This window comes from Pinus tabuliformis, chromosome 1_1 (assembly GCF_031772625.1).
Source record: "Pinus tabuliformis cultivar Carrire ecotype Pingquan chromosome 1_1, CPIR1, whole genome shotgun sequence".
Taxonomy (NCBI): domain Eukaryota; kingdom Viridiplantae; phylum Streptophyta; class Pinopsida; order Pinales; family Pinaceae; genus Pinus; species Pinus tabuliformis.
In genome coordinates, this window is record NC_142297.1 from 795,074,314 (window position 1) to 795,099,662 (window position 25,349).

At 35.7% G+C, this 25,349-nt stretch overlaps 1 non-coding gene across 1 annotated transcript; it reads left to right on the plus strand.

Annotated features, from left to right (window-relative positions):
- The first annotated feature begins 7,555 nt into the window (after positions 1–7,555).
- TRNAV-GAC (transfer RNA valine (anticodon GAC)) lies at positions 7,556–7,627 on the plus strand. Its single transcript has one exon. It is a non-coding gene; the product is annotated as a tRNA-Val (tRNA).
- The last annotated feature ends 17,722 nt before the right edge of the window (positions 7,628–25,349 follow it).

A 25,349-nucleotide genomic window follows, 5' to 3' on the forward strand; every position in this document is an offset into this window, starting at 1 on the left:
ACCTATTGCTTTCCTCATCTCAATTGTAAGGGGATGGGATTTCTAGTAGTCTAATACCATCTTGAGGTAGTCTAGGTCCTTTAGCTAGGTCGAGTTAAACTCGTAGGGTGCTTGAGGTTTGGTAGTGGATCCTCCCAATTCCAAATATATTGGTGAATGGTCAGATATGCCACCTCAGACCACCCATTGTCTGAAGTTTGTAAGAGACATTGGCAGGTCTTCATGGATGAGAAATCGGTCCAGTATTCTCCCCAAAGCTGCCTCACCAGTTCTTCTATTATGTCAGGTAGGCATCTTATTATTCATAGGTATGTTGATAAGGCCGTGCTGATCTAGCAGAGAGCTCAGTTGATCTGAGTGTGGGACAAGTTGCGAGTGATGACCCCAGGATTCTTCATGACTAATGTAAAATTTAAGGTCACCCCCCAGAATGGTTGAGAAAGTGATCATCAGGTTATCTAGGAATCGCTTCCAAAAGTCTAGCCTATTTTGATAGGGGGCATATTTATTTATTATACAAATATGTTTACCCAATATAGCTAAGAAGAGATCCATGCCAAGGAAACTGAGTCCTCCCCATGATGCAATCACTCTAATGGTGCGAGGATTGATCCCAAGAGAAAGTCCCCCTCATCTTCCAGCGACATCCAGAGCTTGGAAATGCCACCCATGCATGATGCCCCGGAGGGATTTTACTATCTGATCGAAAGGCCCCAAGGTTTCCTGAAGGAAGATAATATCACAGGGTTCACAACTCAAGAGTCTCTTAAGGGCCAGTTTTTTTTAGGGCTGGCTAGGCCCCTGCAATTGAAAGAGAGCCATTTCATCGGGAGACCTTGGCTAGGTTGTCTATTGCTCTAAGCACCCAATCAATGGTGTTTTGTCGGCCCTGGGCGACATCATCCCCTACGATTTTGATAGCTTTGGCTAATTTGGAGGGTCTCCCTCTAGTAGGATTATGGTCATATGGGTAGGGGGTGGTACCGAGGCCAAAAGCATTGGGGATGGATTGTTTATGGGGATGGAGATTGTAGGCATGAGAGGCCGAGGGAGTGTGTTTAGATGGCAGAGGAAGCCCGTCCAATCCAGATATCAACGGTGGGGTAGTGGAAAAAATAGGTTGCAGAGGCTTGATTGAACAAGTAATAGGAGATGTAATTAAACAAGGGGAGGGTGCAGATGAAACCATAGAGACAGATAAAATATTAAAATGAAAAGCAGAGGAACAGGGCGGAGAGTCAGTACCCAATGAAGGAGTTACTTCTGCCGCAGATCTAGATCTGGTCTTAGGAGGAGATGGAGGCAACATCTAGGAGGCACTAGAAGTTTGAATAGTGTTCCCAGCATCTTCCTTTGTGCGATCCGGATCTGAGGGTAGCACGTCCACCATCGGTTCTTCAGATTGTCTATGCATCGAACCCTTAGCCATTGGAGTTGAAGGCGTGAGTAGAGGACAATCTTTGTAGAGATTTCTAACATCGTGGCAGCGTCTGCACCAAAATGGCACACCTTCATAGTCATGGTCTTGCCTGCGAGTGAAGTGATGCCAGAGCAAGGTGATCTTCTCCTCCAACCTGGCCCTAGTATCCAAGTGTACCAAAATTTGAGCCATGGTCATGATCCCCATCGATTCGAAAGATTGATCATGATCCAAGTAGCTGCCCAGGGTATCCCTAGTTTGATTGAAGATGGTAGGGGTCCAGTATTGTAGTGGGAGTCCCAGTAGTCAAACCCAGATTGGTCCTAACCCTAACTATTATTACTCGGGATCGAACAATGGATCCCATCGCTTTAGCAATACAGGCGCCAGTTCAACATGGCAGAACCTAGATAGGATCCAATCCGTGTATTCCTCCTGGTGGAATCGAAGGGCAAACCATCCCCTTGCCAAAACATGGATGATGGACAAATATTTTAGAAGAGAACCCCAGATTTCCTCTCTCTAGAGTCGCAGCTACTCTATAGTGTAATTCCTCCCATGGACACGACCAACCGAAACCTTCTTTGTAGTATTGTCCACTTCTCCCATTGTAAGATCCTTACCCAGGGCAAGTTTTATGTCTCTGTCTCCAGCCCTAAGACACCGGGCTTTTTTTTGCTTATCTGAACGTCAGGCCATCAGGTAATCCTTGAGTAGTCTGTTATGCCTTGGTTCACTATTTGTGGGGTGGATGGGGCAGATTTGGTGGTAGGGATCGGGGAGCTAAAAGAACCAGAGCAGATGGTTGTGATAGGGTTAGGGTTAGAACCATAAGGGTTTGAAGGGCCGCTAGGGGGATGAGGGTTTGAGCAGTGTAGGGTTTCAAGTATCGTTCTAGAGATGGGCACAAAACTAGGCAGAGCAGACACATGGGGAATCTGAGGGAGTGGTGCATCAAAAGAGGGTGAGGCTTGCAAGCATGTTCCTAACAGGTTCTGTGTTGCTCGGGAAAGAGGGGGCAATCCAACCGAGGTTGTTGTGGAGCAGCGAAGAGACCCAGGTTTGACATGGCGTGGTGAAGAGGCTTGTTGACCTCGTGGGAATGAGGGTCCATTGGTTTATCCGCCCTGTCCATGTCCTCGGAACCACTAGTGAACGAGGTAACGACTGTCGGGAGAAATGGAAAAAACTCAGGAACTATGAACCTGGGTAAAACTTCAAAGGGAGGAGGTAGCAACGATGATGTTCTAGTGCCTTGAGGGCTAAAATCTAGGCTGTCAAATATTAGGCATCAAGGGCTCACGACCACCATGGTATACCATCCACAATTCAACTGTTAGGTGTCAGGTGCTCAGATTATTCCAAAGATATGTATGAGTTTTCTTGAAATCATATAGGAGACACAGAACACTCGGACAAGGCAAATTACTCCCGAAGTCATCGATAGAGGGAAACCATGGGCGTATTTCGATGGTGTAGCCCAAGATCAAGGATGCGGTGGAGGCATCATCCTTCACATATCTGAATCATATTATTTCCATATCAGTCTGGGGCTGGGAAATGGCACTAACGATTATGCGAAACTCATGACCCTTCGCCATCTGTTACATTTTGATACATCCAAAACTGCAAACAACTACAAATTTCTGGGGACTCTAAGATGGTCATAAACTGGTTCAATTGCACTACTACATACTGATCTCCTACCAAGGAACTCAGTATCCACCATACTGGGGACTCTAAGATGGTCATACTGGGGATTAATCCACCATTAATTTCCTACCAAGATACTGATCTCTATCAACCATCCCCACAATTCTCCCACAAGCGAGCCCGATTTCACTGAGAATTGGAATTAAATTATGATCCGTAATTCTCAAATCCCTACAGAAGCCTGAGGTGATGTGCCACCCAATTCTCTAAGAACCAAGGAAAGAATAGTGAGGTTGCACGATGTGGCTTAATATTCGAACATGTGTGGTGCTAAAATTCCATACAACACCACATCTCAAGCGACTGTGGATGTTTGGCTTGCGAAAAGTCCTCATGGATGGTAGGAACTTGCAGAGGATGACGTGAGAAGGGGAGGAGGAACCCGCAGTGGGGATTATATTGTAGAGGGACATAGGAGAAAAGGGAGCTGCCACAACTGAGGGGGAAGGGGAGGGTAATGAGGAGGGGGAGGGTGAATGGGAGAAAGGGGAAGGGAGGCAAGAGGGAGGTTGGGAGGGATAGGATGGGGGAAGGGGCTGGGAAGAAGCTACGAGGGGAGAGCTAGGGGGAGGATGGAGGGGCTTCATATCTTTATGGTATGTTAAATGGGACTTTTCAATTGCCTTAGCAATCCTTTGAGACTTTATTAGCAGCCTACATATGTATCTCTTCATTTTCTTAAGGAATTTTGGTCATGCCCACGACATCATTTATTACACTTTTTTCCTCCTCTAGATGGCATGCATCATTAGCCTGTCTATTAGCATCATAGTTATTTCCCCTCAAGACATGGTAGAAGGACACCAGGTTGAACTAAGGTGCAAGTTTTGAGCTCTCATAATGATTTGGTTCAAGTTAGTGATCTTAGCCTTTGAAGTGTTAATCATATGCCTTATAACTATCATGGAGTCTCCTAACACCTAAATCCTTTTTATCCTATTTCTTTGTGCCAAGATTAGTTAAGGAGCATTCCATATGCTTATGCTTGTTTATTGGTCTTCTAAACTAGCCCCCCAGCATAAATAAATTCAATGATTCCTTCGGGATTAATGACAATCCCTCCCCCTCGTGCCAGCCCAACATGAGTTTTTTTTTAAATAAAAAATATTATACATAATTATTTTGCAAATTGTATTTTATAATATATAATAAATATTTTTAAGTTTTATAATAATTAATATTCAATAATGATATTTACGATTTTGTTTATTTAATATAATAGTATCAAATTTGTATTTATTTTAATTTAAAATTTATTAAATTTTGAAGAGATTAAACTTCAAATAAATAAATCTCGTTTTGAATATAAAATTTTAAAAAAGATTTGCATCTCTAAATAGATTCACTAATTTATATTAAACTTCACTAATTTATATTAAACTTTACGTTATTTTAATATTTAACAATTAATATCTATTTATTTATTTTTCTTGAATTATAACTATGTAATATCTAAATTATAATATTAGATTATTTATTTTCCAAATTCAATTTGTTATTTTTACTGTAATACTTTTAGTTGCTCTTCAATTTTCTATTTTTATTTTTGGAGTATAATTAATAAATATATATATATATATATATATATATATATATATAATACTTAATCCCAAATTTTACGATTATGGAAGGTAAATTATTTAAAAAAATAATATCTTAAATGTGTTTTTATCTTGGAATAGGTTTCCAAAATTTAACCTTGATATAATATTAAGAATCAAACATCAAAGGTTGAGATTTGTTTTGGAAGTAGTTATTTCCTTGGTGCTCTCTTAATCAAATTGATTAAATAAAAAAATCTGATATGAACCTGTATCATATGAATTTGAATTTTGGCATATGGTATGGGTAAGCCATGTTATTTGCGTATGGTGTTGTAACCCATGATAAAGTTGAAATAGACCTATATGATTAAGAATCTTGCTATATATTTTTTAAAATTTATATATTTTTACTCGTGTATTTTTTTTTATAATTAATATTATTAATGATAATTTAAAATAAAACAATAATTTAGTTAAATTATTTTTTTCCCAAATATTTTCAATATGAGATGAAATAAATATTTTGATTCCTAATAAAGAACACAAATTAAGATTTGGACACAATTTTTTCACTCGAGTGAAAATCTGTAGGAAACTCCAAAAAGTTGCACTTAAACCACTCTAAATTGATTTTTGTAATTCATGATAAATCACATCAATGTTTTAGGATTGACACATTTTGAACTTTGGACAAAGATGGATACTGAGATCAAGATATTACATAATTATAGTTGATATGCAATGGTAACTCCAAACAATCATGATAATAAAGAATATAAATGAGATCAATAGATTATATAATTATAGTTGAGATGTAAACTCCAAACAATCATAATAATAAAGAATATAAATAAAAATCATTAAAAAAACATCCAACCAAAATTATCATTATTATTATTTTTTATCAAACAATAAATGAATAAACTAATTAATTAAAAACTTCCAAAAAAAAATAAAAATAACATTGAAGAAATTATAAAATATAAGTACATAAATGTTTTTCATATAATAAAAAATTACAATATACTTAATTTCTCTAATAAATATTATTAAATATACTTAATTTATCTAATAAATATTATTAAATATAAAAGAAAAGAAATTACCAAAAATTACAATATACTTAATTTGTCTAATAAATATTATTAAATATAAAAGAAAAGAAATAAAAGATTTATTTGATTTCTCAATATTAATTTATAAATAAATGACATAATTTTTTTAATTAATAACAAAGTATTAGATAAGTAAGAATATACAACGCACTAGAACGCCCTTGTTGACGATCTTTTACTTCGGCAGCATCTAGGGTTCCTCGAACAATGTGATATCTCACACTGGGTAAATCTTTAACCCTTCCTCCTCTTACTAATACTACAGAATGTTCTTGTAAATTATGGTCAATACCAGGTATATAAGCAGTGATTTCAAATCCAGAGGTTAATCGTACTCTGGCAACTTTACGTAAGGCAGAGTTTGGTTTTTTGGGGGTGATAGTGGAAAACTTGACAGATAAGTTTTCTTCATTATCACTCTACAAAACCGTACATGAGATTTGCACCTCATACGGCTTCTCGTTCAATTTTTTTTGTTTCGAAGTAAGATAAATTGGATTATTCTCGTTGTTCGATAATATTAATATTCCCTTCCTTTATACATTATGTCTCAAAGAGTAACTGGAACCAATTAAGACAAACACATTTTCGTATTCTAACCAAACACTAATGAATCCTATTTGTCCTTTTCGGTCAAAAATATTATGCAAAATCTTCGGGATTCCCTCTTCCTTCTCTATTCCCATCCTATAAGTACAGTGCCTGAAGAAATACTCTTTTTGTATGAATCGACATTATTACATGCTAATTCCTTCTTGATATCTCGATATATCATTCCTCCAAATCACAAATTGGATTCGAAATTGACGGGTTAATGTGAGCTTATCCATGTGGTTATACACTGTTTGAATTTGAATAGGAATCAATTTAATGAAAGATCTTGGCTTTCGTGCTTTTGTTGGGGTTGTCCAAGATCATTTCGATGACCTATGTTGAGGGAGATATATATCCATATCTATCTGAGATATGATCTGATCGACTGCGTAAGTCCACACGAATAGCAACCGATACCAGGGAGAGTATATGGAAAAGAAAGTGATTTTTGATCTGATATGATGAACTGATGAACGACATCAGTCCTATATCTTGTTTCTATGGACCGGTGGAAAAGTGAGGGCTCAGCGGGAAGAGGATTGTACCACGAGAGAGCGAAGGGGTCAACCTGTTCCGAATAGACAACATGGATTTTGGAAATGTAGTTGTACTCTTACATCGATCCTGATCAAGAAGTATTTCCATCCACGGGGGTAAATATTTGCTCGCTAGACGAGAGGATAGCAGTGCTAGTTACAAATTCCGTTCCGGTAGGATTTCACTTTATTTCTATAAAGTAGTTAACGGTTGCATAGGGTCTTCTCCTTGGTGCAAGAAGAACAATTTGATCCGTATCATCTCTGTATAATCTTGAATCGATCTTGTTCTCCTTGTTCTTCCAAACAATATTGAGTTCTTTCCGTACGCACTAGTGCTAGATCGGATCAAACATGCTGATTCAAGTTCATGTAAAACTTACTTGATCAAGATAGGTAAAATATTATTGATTTTACGGGACCATATGTTATGATTCGAATCAGTAGGAAATACTACTTTCGACAGGATTCACTCAGAATAGGCTCCAATTTTTTTTCGTAGTAGTGTGAAAAGAAGGAAGGTCTGGCTTCAAGTTGTTCGAGATAAAATAGTGGGATAGTTGTGTTGAGTCTCTCGACCCTTTGGTAAGTTATTATTCATAAGTCAGTTCTCCTTCCAGATGAGAGTAGGGAAGGGATATAACTCAGTGGTAGAGTGTCACCTTGACATGGTGGAAGTCATCAGTTCGAGCCTGATTATCCCTAAACCTAATGTAAGCCCTTCCATATTTTTTGGTCAAAGGTATAGTAGTACTTACATTATCGATCCTCATATATCGCTTCAATCATCAAAGTAGTATGATTGATAGAAAACATTTCTATTCGATTAAACTCTTTCCTATCCATAACTTTATGGAACTTGGAAATGAAACACCAGAAGAATATTTAAAGCCTTTCACTCAAAATTGGTTGAGATTTCCGCATCTTTTACTATCTTTCCAATTGAAAAGATATTACAATCGAGATTTTGATCCCATTAGTTTAAATTCAGGATATGGCAAGAACACGAACAAGAAGGATGAGATTATCTTGAAGAATCAAGGACCGAGTGAAACTCATTCGGAAAATGATGAGAAAGATATCAATTTGAAGATCGATCGTTTTATGAATATATCATATAAAATATATGAAAATATATCATGAAAATTGACCTTTCAATTTAAATTGGTAGATTCCATTATTATTTTAATGTTTTTGTCGAGAGAATGGATGGATTGATTCAATTTGTAGCATATTTAGATAAAGAATATGCAGAGTTATCTATCTATGAGAGAAATGAATAAATGAAATACATAAGATGTCTTTCACATCACAATATATGAATTAACCCCATTGTTAATTATGGCAGTTCCAAAAAAGCGTACTTCTAGATCAAAAAAAAAAATCGTAAAAATGTTCGGAAGGGAAAAGCATATCGGGCCGTAATAAAATCTTTTTCTTTAGCTAAATCTATCTCCACCGGTCATTCGAAAAGTTTTTATTGCATAGTCAATGATGATTCCTCTGGATCATCCGAATCAAAATTGACAGCAATTGATTTGGATGACCCGTAGCACAACACGAGCCAATATACGACACCACCATCCAGGACCCTGGAGAACAGTGACGCAAAATCATTTTATTCGGGTACTCCCAAGGGTGGTTGTACGAAAAGGACATGGTCATTAATTAGTTCCACTACAGTACTTTCCTTTAGCCAATCTGGATAAATGATGAATTTATAAACCATTCTTCTATCCATTCTGCCTTCCCACTAGAAAGGGATTAGAGTTAATCCTTTTTTTTTTAAGGATCCCGAATGAACTTCAGCATTACCATTATGCTACCGAAAATGTAGCATAATCTTATCAACATCCCAATCCATCCATTCCGATCCAAAACTAGGATTAATTTATTATTATTTATAAATAAAGAGAACCTATGGAATCACGCATGGGGATGATATTATTTCATTATGGAATTGCTTGTGCATTTCGTAATAGATGCGCGTTATTGCTTTATGGCGAATAATTACTATAGTTTCAGATATCTTGATTCATTCTTCTTCTGTTTCTTCTCCTCCCAATGATTCATCCCCCTATTGGGTCCCATTTTTTCCCTCCTTTATGGTTGGATAAAAATAAGTGCTCAATCCTTTAGGAGAACTAAAAGTAATCATCTTTCTTCGTATCTCTACCATTTATAATGCGTAATGCCCAAACCATTGTGACAGAGATACATAAAAAGAGCTGACTAATCTAGTGCAATTTGATCCTATTGATGAAACCCCCTTCTACATCTTAGTAGCTCAAAATAGGATCAATTCATTCATTAACAGCTTATATATGGTAATATTAGCCTGTATGTAATATTATTGGGAGCTATAAATATATTTGGATGTCTCACCTAAAATTGGAAAGTCTAAATAATAATCATATGGGAGATCATGGATCAGAAACATAGTTTCGTTCTAGATATGTATATAATCAAACCATCCAATCAAAAAAATTATAAAGTGATGGTATAACCATTTATTTTTTGGAATCTAGTTGTTCCGATTCTTCCCATCGTAAGCGAAATAAGCGAAAATTTACATATATTCTTTGTACGATAACGCATGTGACTATTTCCAATTATCTTTCCGAACAGCGGGATATGAACCCACGACCTCCATCACCCCAAGATGGCGCGCTACCAAGCTGCGCCATGCTCCGTTATAACTATCAACCAACATAAAATTGATTCAAATGTTAATGCCCGAACTTAGATCTTATTTGGACTTATATTATATTCACAGATCACTCCCTCTGCTAGACACGTTCCATAACATTGACGATCTGGTGTAAATAAGCTAGTATGGTCCCTACGAAGCCGCCATGGTGAAATTGGTAGACACGCTCCTCTTAGGAAGCAGTGCGAGAGCATCTCGGTTCAAATCCGAGTGGCGGTATTTTTCCAGGAAGATCTCATCAATCACTTCTTCCTATGTAACAATATATGTTCAATCTATTTTCATTGTGAAAGATCAATCCTATCTTTCCATCATAGATCTCATTCGGGAATAAAACGAATAAATGAGTTTATTATGATACTCATAACTTTAGAACATATATTGGCTCACATCTCTTTTTCTCTCATTTTGGTTGTCACTCTCATTTATTGGGGAACCTTAGTTTATCGAATTGAAGGACTAAGTAGTTCGGGAGGAAAGGGCATGATAGTTACTTTTCTTTGTACAACGGGATTATTAATTAATCGTTGGCTTTATTCAGGAAATTTACCATTGAGTAATTTGTATGAATCATTCATGTTCCTTTCCTGGAGTTCATCCGTGTTCTATATACTTCTAGAAGTACGGAGTCGAGATGATCGGTGGTTAGGTGCAATCACCGCGCCAAGTGCTATGTTAACTCATGGGTTTGCTACTTTAGGTCTTCCGGAGGAAATGCAACGATCCGGAATGTTAGTACCCGTGCTACAATCTCATTGGTCAATGATGCATGTAAGTATGATATTGTTCAACTATGCAACCCTTTTATGTGGATCCCTAGCATCCATAGCTCTTCTAGTGATTATGTCCGGAGTAAATAGACAGGTTATTTTTGGTGCGATGGACAATTTATTTTCCCGAGCCATTCTTCCCAATGAAAATTTTTATTCACATGAAAAGCAAAAAAGTGATTTGCAATACACTGTTTATTTTTCATCAGCGAATTATCGTAAATGTCAATTGATTAAACAATTAGATCATTGGAGTTATCGTGCAATTGGTCTCGGTTTTTCTCTTTCAACCATAGGTACTCTTTCTGGAGCAATATGGGCCAATGAAGCATGGGGATCTTATTGGAGCTGGGATCCAAAAGAGACTTGGGCATTAATTACTTGGACCATATTCACAATCTATCTGCATACTAGAATGAATAAGGGTTGGCAGGGTGAGGAACCAACAACTGTGGCTTCCTTAGGATTTTTTATAGTTTGGATCCGTTATTTGGGGGTCAATCTATTAGGAATAGGGTTACACAGCTATGGATGGTTGGAACCATAAATGGACCGAATTCCTGGAAGGAAAAGGAAGGATAGATTCGATCCAGTTTTTTTATGTGATTGATAAGTGACATCAATAACTGGTGCAACTTATTTCAAGTAGTGATTATAGAATGATGGAATCACTACTTGAAATAACTTGAACTATATTAGATTCAAATAAAAGAAAGACGATTTGAACCATTCCTATCATTACCAACCACAGCGAAAATAAATATAAAATGAGTATGAGGTAGCAATTCCATGTTTGAATTAACCCATTCCCTTTTTTCAATGGAACTCCGGCTACTGAAGCATACATGTACTATAATAATGCGCTTACCCATGTAGGGTAACCGGGTATGTGAAAAAATTGGCGATTTCATTGTATAAGCGATGAAGAACCCTAAATAGAATACTATTTATTATCCAATATTCCTGAACCTAATGTTGGTCTATCAGATCTCTAGAGACCTATACTTAAAGCTCCGATTAGCGGAAAGATAGAATTACTCGCAGTGTATTGTGGCCAAATAGAAACGTCTTTCCCCCCCCTCCCTCCGTACGGATAGAAGTGGGTGAACAAAAATTTATTCCAGTTCCCGCATAGGAAATAAAGGTATAATATACCGAGGATAATTGGCTACTGTATATTGCTAACATCAGTAAATGCAACAATCGAGGATTTTTAGTAATTGGCCAAGCAACTGAAATGGCCAAAGTGGTAACAAATCCTGTCAAATAGGTCCGATGGAAAATCCGTCAATTCCCATTCTCCAATGAAAATCAATAAGTCCAGTTATACTCTTTATTCTTTCAATTGGATCAATAATTTATCAAATTGGAAATGGTAATGGACGGAATGTATATATAATGAAAAGGAGTTAGAGTAAACAAATACCTAGAGTATACCATCGAATCAGATCATTCCCTCCTTCTATGGGTGGGAAATAATGGGACTAAGGAACCCCAGATATAGGCGAACCAACAATTATAGTTGAGCGAGCCAAGGTAATTCGCTCATTATAGAAGATACTTTGCATCTCCACTGATTGATAAAAACCCATACTTGAGATCTTGGATCAAGTATGGGTTTTTATCAATCAGTGGATAAAAAAAATATTAATATGAAATGAATTTAACCTTTTTTATTGTGCATATTGATCAGTAAGCTAGACCCATACTGCGCGTTGTCTCATGCCATAAATAAACACGTACACTCAAGAAATCTGTTGGACAAGCGGATTCACACCGCTTACAACCTGCGCAGTCTTCTGTTCTTGGAGCAGAAGCAATTTGCTTAGCTTTACATCCTTCCCAAGGTATCATTTCCAATACATCTGTGGGACAAGCTCGTACGCATTGGGTACAACCAATACATGTATCATAAATTTTGACCGAATGTGCCATTGGATCTCCATTAGTTAGTAAAAAGTTTTAATTTGATAAGATCATATATAGCCAAATCTTCTAATATATGCCCAATAAAGATGGCTAATAACGGGATATTATGAATATAAAACGAATCAATAATTGTAATCTCCATTATATTTGGAACCGATCTGTATTTTTTGGATCATTTCGATCCCCCCAGATCACCCCGAATATGGTCCAATCATGACAGGTAATTTTCCTAATGATTTTTATATGGATCAATCATGTTTTTGATCGACCGTAATACTATAGAGATTTTGATAGATTCTGGTCATATAGAATAGATATATCTTCTGAGATATACCTTATTTTTTTATAAGGTATAGATATACCGATATACGATACTTCATCACCATTTCGACAAATGAAATTGATCGATACGAATTGATTATATGATACGATGTCAGTAGCTGATAAAATAGCTGTTTCAGCGTCTACAATAGCTATAACAAAGATCGATAAGATGCCCCTGGCCGGCTATATTTTAAGATAATCCGAATATGCTACTGAATTTGAATCGACCGTATGCAGTATTGGCGACACATAAGTTCTCTAACCATGTTTCGACTCGTAATACCAATAGATAATGAAGAAAGCACCTCAAACTCGAATAAGTGTATGCTCGAGCATAATAGATCAACCCCTTATACCTTTATCTTCTCAGATACAAAAGTTATATTTAGTTTTTTATTATCCATTATCTAATGATCTTCTATTATAAGATCAGGAATAGAATTATACTTCTCATCATACTTATTAGACGAAAAAGATATCCAGGTGGATTCATTATGTGCGCGAGAATTTCCAATATTCTGACTCATGATCGCATTCACTAAAAAAAAAGTGACCTTATCCACATACCTAATCGGATTGAAATATTTGTATTTCAATGGATCTGGGAATTACATGAACTGGTCTATAATTCCATTGGTTCATAATAGACTCTGATCAATAATACATGTGACATTCTTAATCAAATTATAAATATCTTGATCCTTATTTATGTTCCATCTGGAAAAAAGGTATGGTCTCGACCCATCAGTCCTCTCTGATCGAATTCAAACTGAATCTGAAGAATTGGTAGAAATTCTTTAATCGGTCAGAATGTTCATCCATAGTTCCTTCGGACAGACAAGTTAAACATTGAATTGTTTTAATTCTCGAATCTTCGATCACCGATATTGGTAAACGTCCCAGAGCAATATAATCATAATTTCATTCATGACGATCATACATAGGTCAGGAGTTCATATTCTTTCAATCATAAAAAGAAAATTTGATGAACAATACTCAACACAATTTCCACGAAAGATGCAAATTCCAGAATAAATACTATAAATTACCAATCGTTCGTTTTTCCAATCAACAACGGGTGGATTAATCAGGCATAAACACATACTCCACAAGCAATAATTTGAAAGAATCCGAAGTGTATTCATCCACGAAATCGAGGATGGGAGATCCGTTTTTTATAGGGAGATTTAATAGTCATAGGTAAACGATTCATGTGATATAATGATTATGCATCATTCGCATACCTGTAGTAGAAATAGATCATATATCATGTCCCTATCTCCAAAAATAAAAGAGAATAGAGTTTTAAATATAAGAATAAAAAGTTTGAGCATCGATATTCGCCATGAAAAAACCAGGCTATAAAAAAAAAAAACTATACGACCCAACTTTAGCATAATCACTCTGCTATAGCTAGCCCTTTGGGATACATATTTCCCGATCGATATTTTCGGCGCATTTACCTTTATTGCCTCTGCGGACATAGTAGCGCAATAATCCCATTGCGTTACATAGGGGAGATATTGTTCAGTTCTAAACAATTTGCTTCCTACCCCCCCTATGTAAATAATCTGATAGAGGTTCACAGCCAATAAAATCTTTACCATCTAGCAATAAGTCGAAGAACAACGTGTATCAATGGATAATGAGGACCCATACTTACCATCAGGGGGTCTTTTAGCAAGCATGATCATGTGTAACCCCTCTTCGATTCGTTTTCTAAATGAGAAAAATAAAAAGAAAAAAGAACGACTGGATCCTGGATCTCTAAAAATTGGATTGGAATTGAAAACTTCGAAATTAATGGGTTTTTAGCCCATGGATACCCAATTGACCAATTAAATCATCGTAACGAAGTTTATCCCTCTTGGATAGATAAACCAGAAGTTGCTTACGTTTGCTCAAAATTTTCCACAAACCCCTTTGGGATGAATAGTCTCTTCCGTGCAATTGCAGATGCTGGGTAAGTCTTAGGACCCGATTGGTTAAATAAAATACCTGAGATTCAACAGATCCTCTCTATTTATCGGGAATCAGAGATGAACTAATGGACAAATTATTGATCATAAAAAAAAACACAAATTTTTCCAGGGCTTAATTTTTTTTTCGAGTCAGAAAAAAGAATTAGATCCATTCTTTCATTTTCATGGTTCATATAATAATTCTGATTCGTTCCGTCCGACCATTTAAGAAAAAATGGTCGGATTCTTCCTATCTTCTTGGACGAACATCTGGTTTTAACCTATGGCAAAATATGATACGAGATGTAGAATCTTTTCACATTGATGAAATAGAACGAACATATTGGTTCAATTTTTGCCATATCCTGAAACTCCATTGAATCAATCCATTCTTTTTTTTTTACGAAAACGGAATTGAAGCAAAAAAATTATCAATTGACAGTTAGGGGATACATACGTATTCTCAACATCGCGGATCGACTCCCATCATTTGTATTGAACCAATATCTATTCATGCAAATAATATCCTCTAATCGATAACTAGGCCAAAGAAAACGTTTAATTATTTGTGTTGTATCTACGCTAAGATGTTGGTCTCTTCCCATGAGTTCTTCATCATTTTGTATGTCTTTTCCATTGGAAAATCCTACATGATCGTTCTCCAGATCAAACCGATTCAAGATTCGAAATTCTCTACGACGTTTTGGAAGCAAAATATCTTCTAAATTGAGGGAACTAAAAATCTTTTTTTCATCCCCCAGAATTTTCCCGCGTTGCACAGATCCATCATAAAAATCTCCATCTATCCATTCTCCGGCTCTTTTTTTAAACTTCAATGAAATACTTACGATTTTATACATCAGGAATTGGTCATCCACTATGCTTGATAAACGATATGGTTGGAAGACCATTATTTTTTTATCTTCCCTTATTTCATTGTCATTGCGTACCTTTCCCCGAACATTCCTCTGAAGAGCAAGTTCTTTCGATATTTTATTTGCACTGCTATTCTTCTGAATAGCAATGCAAAAGGCCATTAGACTCAGGTCAATATTTCTCTCTTGGATCCGAAGATATGTTCCCGGATCCTTCATTCCGGACATAACCCTGCAAATATTCGCCAGATAGAAGAAACGTTTTTTTCCCTAGAACGTCTACTACTTTGCATTGAAAAAGACCTTTATTAGTTTTTTTCTTTCCATCAGTTTGTTGATCTTCTACTTGACCATCTTGATGTTCTACTTGACCATTTTTATCTTGACCATCTTCTACTTGTTTGTTCTTAACATTTGATCTAATACCTATTATTTGTTCTAGAACATTTGTTGTTTCCTTCCGTTCTTCTTCCTCTATCTTTCTCCGCTCTCGTTCTTCTCGTAAAAGTGAATTTCCTGGTATGAATTTCGATTTAGTTTCATAATATATGTTCTTTATTCCCGAAAGTTCCGGGAATAACCAGAAATTGAGATCTAATTGGGATATTCTCTTCTCGATTTTCGGAGAATCCATAATGCCAACATTTTCTCTTCGCGTCTCGTTAATCCCCTGCTGATTCGTAATAAGATCAGTCTTTTTCTTTTGCCTGTCAATACTTGTTGTATGATCGTAATCACAAGAACGTATAGCATCGTAAATATCAACAGTAGAACGAGAACCATTCACGATATTGAAATCGGTACCCTTCCAATCCTCCTCGATAATATCATTAATAAACTTTTCCTTGAGATTTCCTTCACGATCGGTAATATCCCGCTCATCTGGTATAGCAGGTTGTACTGGTGGTCCGGGAATATCTGTCAAATTGAGAATATCCAAATCTTTTGTAGAATTGAGATAACTATATGATAAGAGATTGTATATGTAACATTTGTTCATTTTCCGAAGTAGTCCCAAAAAAGGTTCCATCACAGTCACAAATATAGAATCTTCTTGTTGTTCATAAGGAACGAATCGTTCTTCATAACACGTACATTGCTTATTTACTATATTTCTACATTTATTTGGGTTTATCCTAGACCATATCTGTGGGGATAAATTGTACCAGTCAAAACATCTCAACCATTGTTTCCAGTCATTCTCTTTCAGATCTTGTGGTTTTTCGTGATCCAATATTCTTTGTATATCTAATGCCCTTATCTGCCATATCTTGTGAAGCAAATAAGGCGATGTATGGAGGCTATGACTGGCATATTGATCTCTTTGGGATTTTGTACCGGCAATTAAATTCAATACATAATACCATAGAAAAATCTAATAATAATAATAATAATAAAAATAATTAATATATTTTTAATTTTAAATAATAATAATAATAATAATATATTTTTATTTTTAAAATGTGATTTATTTTTTTAAGTTTTGTTTTCTATATTTTTTCTATTTTAAATTTTATTTTTAATACATATTTTATTCATTTTATTTATAATATGAAAAAGATTGGTCGCTTTAAATTTAAATTAAACTATGATAATAAAAATTGTTCAGAATTATAATTCAAAATTATACTACTATAATAGATTTTTTTCAGAATTATAATTCATAAAAAATTGTCTAGAATTATAACTTTGAATTATAATTATTTTATTTACATATGACCAACAATCATCTTCAAGTACATAATTTATTATATTTCATTATTAGATGAAGACAATTTGTATAATTTCAAATTAAAAGTTTAAATTTTAAGAATCTCATATCGGTGTGAATATGGAATCTTCATATTTTCCAAGCCACTTGTTGGTGTGAATATGGAAGTTTATATTTAAAAAATAATAATGAAATTGTATTTGAAAAGTGAGATTTTATGTTTTAAGTTTTGTTTTCAATATTTTTTTTTATTATTTTGAATTTTACTTTTGAATATATATATTTTATTCATTTTGTTTATAATAAGGTAGAGATTTATTAAAATTGTAATTTTGAACTACACAATTTATATGATTGACCTTTATTTTATTTAGATGTAACAAATAATTAATAATTTTATAATAGGTATAATTTTGCAATATGCATATTTTAAGTGTTCCAGGAATTTTTAGGGATATTAAGTTTATTTATTTATGTATTCAAAGATTAAAAATCTATAATATTATAAAAATATTCAGAAAAACCCATTTATAATATTGTGAAAATGAATATTTTCATTGCGAAATTCTAACCAAAAAGCAAAAACATAGTTAGAGTATTTCATTTTGATATCACGATGAATAAAATACAAATCCAAAAGCAATCAACCTCCACAACATTTTTAATAAATCACAATGATTGTCATGGAAAGGAGCAACTTGAAAGAACCAAAAGAGGCCTGAGCCTTGTATACCCTTCTCCACGGGGTTCTGCCGCTGCAAAGCTAGGCCCTTGGGATATTAACAAAGTGAACGAAACTCGAGCAGAATTCCAAACACTGGTGTGTACATATGTTTTTCCTTTCGAGCGAAAAAAAACAACATATCTTTCATTAATTAAAATATTGTTATATGTTTCAATTATGCTTCATAGCTCCTAGAATATGTAAAAAAAAATACATACTAATTGCAAGCATAGAGTGCAACAAAAATTCGATAAAATCCAGAGCCATTAAGGAGACAAAAACCATTTGTCCAGCAAAGCTACCAGAAGGGAAATGTGTGGCTAAAGAGCCCAACATCAATCGACGGAATGCACTGAAATGGGCCTTTAAGAAAATGTATGCAAAAAACAAAGTAACCAAGAAGCCCCGGGAGAGGGAAAATGAAAAATTCTCGGCAAATAGCGAAGAAGCCCGAGCTGTAGACGATGCCGTTGTCGATAAATTCGTATCCCATCTTCCCATTCTGTAATAGGGAATCCACCCAGAAATAGTGTTCCTATAAATATGACAAAAGAGATGGAGAAGAAGGATGTTATAATGGCCAGAATACTCTCCATCAAGTGGATAAGAGAAGTGACAAATGACAGATTTTCCGTTTACCCACTATATGGCTATTTTTGAGTGCCCAGTGATCAGAATGTGATCAACATCCAACCATGTTGCACAGTGAATAGCCCCCCACAACAACAGCACAACACAACACCTTTGCCTGGACATTTGATCCTTGACCAACGGACCAGTAGAAATGGTATGCCAAAGAAGGTTTGTACATAATAATGGCACCACACCCAATCAGAGAGCACACAACTGATCACATAAACATAGAATTCTGAACACTTGCTTTCATTCGATGATGAATAGGTATTTATACATGACAGAGAAATTTCTGGAGTTTGATGGGGTGGTGGCTTCTCCAGGAAGCTTGCCCATTTGTCAATGAATTCTAGAAATTGCACCTAAAACATCTGTTGAATTCTAGATTAATCTAGCGGCTGTAATAATGGTGGGTAGTTGGAATTAATTCCTTCCAACACTCCCCCTTAATTCCAACCATATAACAAATATATAAGACACTGTAAACATACTCTTAATTGACATGCCTACTGGTATAAGTCTCAGCTAGGCTTACAATATAATCTTGATTTCTACAACACATAACTTACTTCTACAAAACTCAAATTTTGCCTTCCCAAGAGGCTTAGTGAATATGTCAGCTACATTCTCATTTGTATTACAATACATTAGAGAATTTTCTTTTGATTGGACCTTTTCTCTTACAAAATGATATTGTGTGTCTATATGCTTTCACCTTGCATGACATACAGGATTGTTCCCCAGTTTGATGGTGCTTTGATTGTCACATCTGATCACTGTAGGTTCTTGTTGACCTTCACCAACATCTTCAAGTATTCTTCTGAGCCATATAGCTTCACAAGTGCCACTACATAATGCTTTATATTCTGCTTCAGTTGATGAAAAGGAAACTGTTGCTTGTTTCTTACTGCTCCATGATATAGCTCCCGATCCTATGTTGAAGACGTATCTAGTGGTGGATTTCCTATCATCTGGATTTCTGGCCAAATCAAAATCAGAATGACCTGTCAATTCAACATTACAAGCATTAGTATATTCAATACCAAAATTGATAGTTCCCTTTAAGTATCGAAGGACCCTTTTTGCAGCTATCCAATGGCTTTCATGAGGCTTAGCCATGAATTGACTAAGTATGCTTACTGCATAAGCAATGTCTGGTCCGGTGGTAGTGAGATAATTCAAACTTCCCACTAGTTGTCGATATAATGTTCCATTCGCCTCTTTTGTTCCATCATCACTTCTTAATTTGATATTTTGTTCCAATGGAGTACTCACTGCTTTACATTCATTCATATGAAATCTCTTTAGTACTTCATTTGTATATTTGCTTTGTGTGATTATGGTTCTTCCATCATTTCTCCATACTTCAAGACCTAGACAATAGTGCATCTCACCAAGATCCTTCATCTCAAATTCCTGACTCCCTGTTATTATTAGATCATCAACATATATAGAAAGTAATACTATATGTCCATTTCTATCTGTCTTGACATACAAATTAGGATCATTTTTACTCCTTTTAAATCCTTGTTGAAAGAAGAATTTGTCAATTTTCTCATACCAATATCTGGGGGCCTGTTTTAGTCCGTATAAGGCCTTCTTTAACTTGCATACAAGATGTTCTTGACCCTTCTTTACAAATCCTTCTGGTTGAACAAGATAAATTTCTTCCTTTAAGTCACCATTTAGAAAAGATGACTTTACATCTAATTGATGTAGCTTCCAATCATATTTAATTGCCAATGCTATCAATATTTTGATTGTATTCATTTCTGCAACCAGAGCAAAGGTATCTTCATAATCTATACCTTCTTTTTGTGAATAACCTTTTGCAACCAATCTTGCCTTATACTTGTCTATGCTACCATCCACATTAAATTTTGTCTTGTACAACCATTTTGATCCTATAGGGACTTTATTTTTAGGTAATTCTGTTAATTCCCAAGTTTCATTTTTTATTATAGAGTCGTACTCTTCTTTCATAGCTTCCATCCATTCTTTATGATTTTTGGCTTGTTCATAATTTAAGGGCTCAAAAACAGTGATTACTTGAGACATTAAGGCATAATCTTTATACCTGATGGGGGCTTGAATCTGTCATGTTGACCTTCTTATAGGTTCATTACTTTGTGGAGTACCTTCTCCTTTTATTCTCTGTGGAGTGCCTTCATTACTTCTTTGTGGACTTTGATTCCTTGATGTGTCTTTGGGAATGTCCATGTGTTTTGGTTCTTGAGTTGATTCCACAACTTCTTCTTCTTCCTTAAATTTTTCATAAGAAGACTGCCATGTATTATGTTCATCTTCTTTTATTTGTTTATTTACATGCTCATGAAATATAACATCTCTACTTGCAAAGACCTTGTGAGTGCTTGGATCATACATTTTATATGCTTTTTGATCAGTGCAATATCCAATAAAAATACATTTGATGGCTTTGGCATCTTACTTTCTCCTATCCTCTTTAGGAATATGGGCAAAGGCCTTGCATCCAAATATCCTTAAATGACTAACTTTAGGTTTAAAACCATAAAATGCTTCAAATGGTGTTTTGTGCTCAAGATACTTAGTAGGGCTTCTATTTTTAAGATATACAACTGTATTAATGGCTTCAGCCCAAAAACTATTAGAAATTCCTTTATTTTTTATCATGCTTCGAGCACATTCAAATAATGTTCTATTCTTTCTTTCAACTGTTCCATTTTGTTGACGTGTATGTGGTACTGTAAATTGTTGCATAATTCCATTTTGTTTACAATATTTGATAAAAGCTCCTGAAGTGTATTCACCACCTTTATCTGATCGAAGAATTTTAATGCTCTTTCCTGTTTGCTTTTCAACCATATTCTTGAATTCTTTAAGGTATTCAAACACATAACTTTTGTTTCTTATAAAGTATACCCAGGTGTATCTAGTGCTATCATCAATAAATCTAAGGAAGTAATATGCTCCACCAAGTGACTTAGTTTTCATTGGACCACATACATCAGTATGCACTAGTTCAAGTATTTTACGTTTTCTTCTATTTTCATGCATAGGAAATTCTTCCCTATGTTGTTTTCCTAGTGCACAACCTTCACATTCAAAGTGTTCACTCTTTATAATTGGAAGACCTTCTACCATCAATTTCCTTTGTAGTAACATTAGGTGATTATGATTTAAGTGCCCATACCTTTGATGACAAAGTTCTATGGTTGACATGCCTGTTGATTCCAAAGCTTGATGCCCATTCTTCATTACATCCAACTTGTATAAGCCTCCAACTCTCATTCCTTTTGCAACAACCTTGTAGTTTTCCTGTACATCCTTTACCAAAAAATGTGATTTCACAAATTCAACTTTTAAATGTTGATCTGTGATGGTAGAGACTGAAATTAAGTTCTTCTTTAATCTAGGAACATACACCACATTTTGAATTTGTTTTTCTTGTCCATTAGGCATCATAACACTTATATTACCATATACTTTAATTTCATGTGATCTATTATCTCCTAAATAGATGTGTCCACCCTTATTAATCTCATGATAAGTATCAAACCAATCTCTTTTGCATGACATATGGATTGATGCACCAGAATCTATAAACCAAGCATTATCATCATCAGTTTCTGCTGATAAAGCAGCATTGGACACAAACAATTTAAGATTGCTAAGATCTTGACTAATTGCTTCATCTCTATCAACATAATTTCCTGAATGCCTTCTTTGTTTAAATTGATCACACCTCCTTTTCATGCAATTCTTAGCAAAATGACTAGGTTTTCCACAATAATAACACACATCATCTCTACTTGATTTGGCATTTGTCCTTGGTAAAGGGGTACCTTGAAATGATTTTACCTATGGCTTTTTGCCTTTATTTTTCTCCCACTGTTTACCTTTGAAGGACTTCTTTCCTTTGGCCATCAATGCTAAATCTGAATTAGGAGAATTCTGTTTAATACTTCCTCTCCGCTCTTCTTCCTGCATAAGTATACTTGCCAACTCATCAAAAGTAGGAGCCTTCTCTCTAGTTGAAAGACCAGTTATAAACATTTGATATTCATCAAGCAGTCCGCTTAATGTCACAGTAACCAAGTCTGTACTAGACACTGATTCACCAATGTCACCTAATTTATCCTTTAGATCTTTAATTCTAGAAATGAAATCACTAACACTTTCATTTTCTTCCATCTTAATTGAAATATTCTTACTTTTTTAATACAATATTCGATTTGTAGTTTTCGTCTCATACAAATTTTTGAGAGTGTCCCATGTCTCCTTGGATGTTTTTCACTCTCTAATGTGTGGAATAATGTTGTCCTTAACCATCATCCGCAGAAGCACCTTTTCTTTGTTTTCCCTTCACTCCCAATCTTGAATTGCAACGTTTGTGGCTTGAGGGGACACTGGCTTAACTTCAGCTCCAGACACAATTGCCCATGTATTGTTGCCTTCCATCAAAGTCTGCAACTTAAACTTCCAATTTGCATAATTTTCACCATCTAACTTGTTAGAGTCAGATAAATAAGATTCTGCCAATATATTAGCCATTGTCAAATAAGATTTTAAATCCTTTTCCACCAAGATACAAATTTTTTCACAACTTCAATAAATAATTTCCTTAGTCAATAATAATAACAACCTTCTTTCCTTTTTTTCAAGACGGTAAATAAAATTTTCAGCAGTAATTCAAACATTAAGGAGACCATTCTTATACTTCTAGGCTCATTACATCATTGCGAAAAATATCTGGCCTAATTACATCTTTGCATCAAAGTGAAATAATCATAATGCATATGATCTTTATATCAAAGCAGATCCCCATAAAAGTAGCAATTCTACTGAACAAACCTTACGAAAAGATAAATCAATTTCGCTCAGGCTGCTGACCTCACCTAAAAGATCCAGATCACCACAACTCGTGTAGTAGAAAGAATATTTCCTACATATTAATCCTTTCTCAATCAAGGCTCAAGGATTGTTGCTAAAAAGTACGTTCACTTGCTCCAGGTCAATTAAGCAGACTCTACTAGGATGAAGAGTGGCTTCCCACCTAACTTCTCCCGGCCCTTCAACTCTGGCAATTCAATAACACATGCACATTCTACAACTTCAGCACCAACACGCTCCAATAATCTCATGGCTTTAGATAAGGTGCCCCCAGTAGCAATTAGATCAGACAACCAAGCAGAAAATCATAATTCAGATCCACACAAGCTATAATGCAAACATCAAAGCATAAGCTATCTAGAGACACCATTAGTCCTCCTCCGTAGCACACAACTCTTCTCCTGGTGCGCAACGCTATTTGGTCATTGCTCTACCCTTACTGCATCATAAATTTCCCAGCAGTGAAAAATAAAACACTTGGCTGTAAACACAAAACAGCTAGCAAGCACAAAACAAAATGGAATCCCCAATAGCCAGTAAACAAAACAGACCAATTTTACGGCCAGCAAGCACAAAATAGCCTTACCAATATACCAGACACTTTAGGAAGTCTGTCTATAGTTCCACAGCCTCGGCTCCTACGCACAACTCTCCTGTGCTCTGATACCAAATCAGAGAGCACACAACTGATCACATAAACATTGAATTCTGAACACTTTCCTTCATTAAATGATGAATAGGTATTTATACATGAGAGAGAAATTTCTGGAGTTTGATGGGGCGGTGGCTTCTCCAGGAAGCTTGCCCATTTGTCAATGAATTCTAGAAACTACACCTAAAACATCTGCTAAATTCTAGATTAATCTAGCGGCTGTAATAATGGTGGGTAGTTGGAATTAATTCCTTCCAACACACCCACACTTCCCACACACCCACACTTCCCATTCGCAACAACGCCATCAAAGAAACCAATGGGGAAGTTGTTCTTGACGTTCTTGTGGGTCCAACTACGCACTTGGAAAGAAGGATTCAAATGGTCAATCTCTTAAAAAAAAAAATGGGTAGCAATTGGCAATGCATAGGTCCCAAGATTTGGAGATTTTTTCTCAAATATGTTGGCATTCCTACAATGCTAGATTCCCAACAAATATATATAGGGAGAGCCATGTAAGCCCGATTGTGGAAACTCTAGCTTTGAAAGCAATCTGCAATTGAAGTTTTGTTCACTTGCGAATTGATTTCTAGAATGTTGGATACCTCCCTCCATACTGAGATCGCAAAGGGGCGATTCAGGAAAAGATGGTTTACCTCGCTGATTTGCACAATGTACAGAACCCAGGTCCAATGAATCCTCTGACCTCTCTTCAATAAATTCTCCTAGGTGAGGATTCTCTTCTCGACTGCAAGTCACAAAAATATTTTGATTTTGTTAGTTCTTCCCATTGCCAAATGCTAGAAATCCAGTTGTTCTCCATTTCCGATTTATTTCTCCTTGAGATAAACGAGTAGACATCCTTTGCAGAAATGGCTCTACCAATCACATAGCCATCCAAGTAAGGGTTCCCGCATGATCTTTTAATACAATCACTACTTGGCATAAGTGATAATGGTAGCACTCCCATTCCAGCTCCATATCTGGAGGGATGCCCAACTCTACAGCATGTGGCCAATAGCTAGTAAAGAAACCTACATGCTATGGGATTCCTATATCTGCAAGGACAGAAAGTCCACGAACTTGGAGGAGGAGGATCAAGGGAGACGAAAGTATATGAGCTCCCTCCATTCCAATGATAACGTCTAGCCCCACGGGAATTTTGTTACCAAAACCAACCATCCATTCAAGGTTGCTACACATCCATGGCTTAGATTTCATGAGGCTACGCCAAATGAAAGAGGCTCCATTCTTCACTGGTGCCCC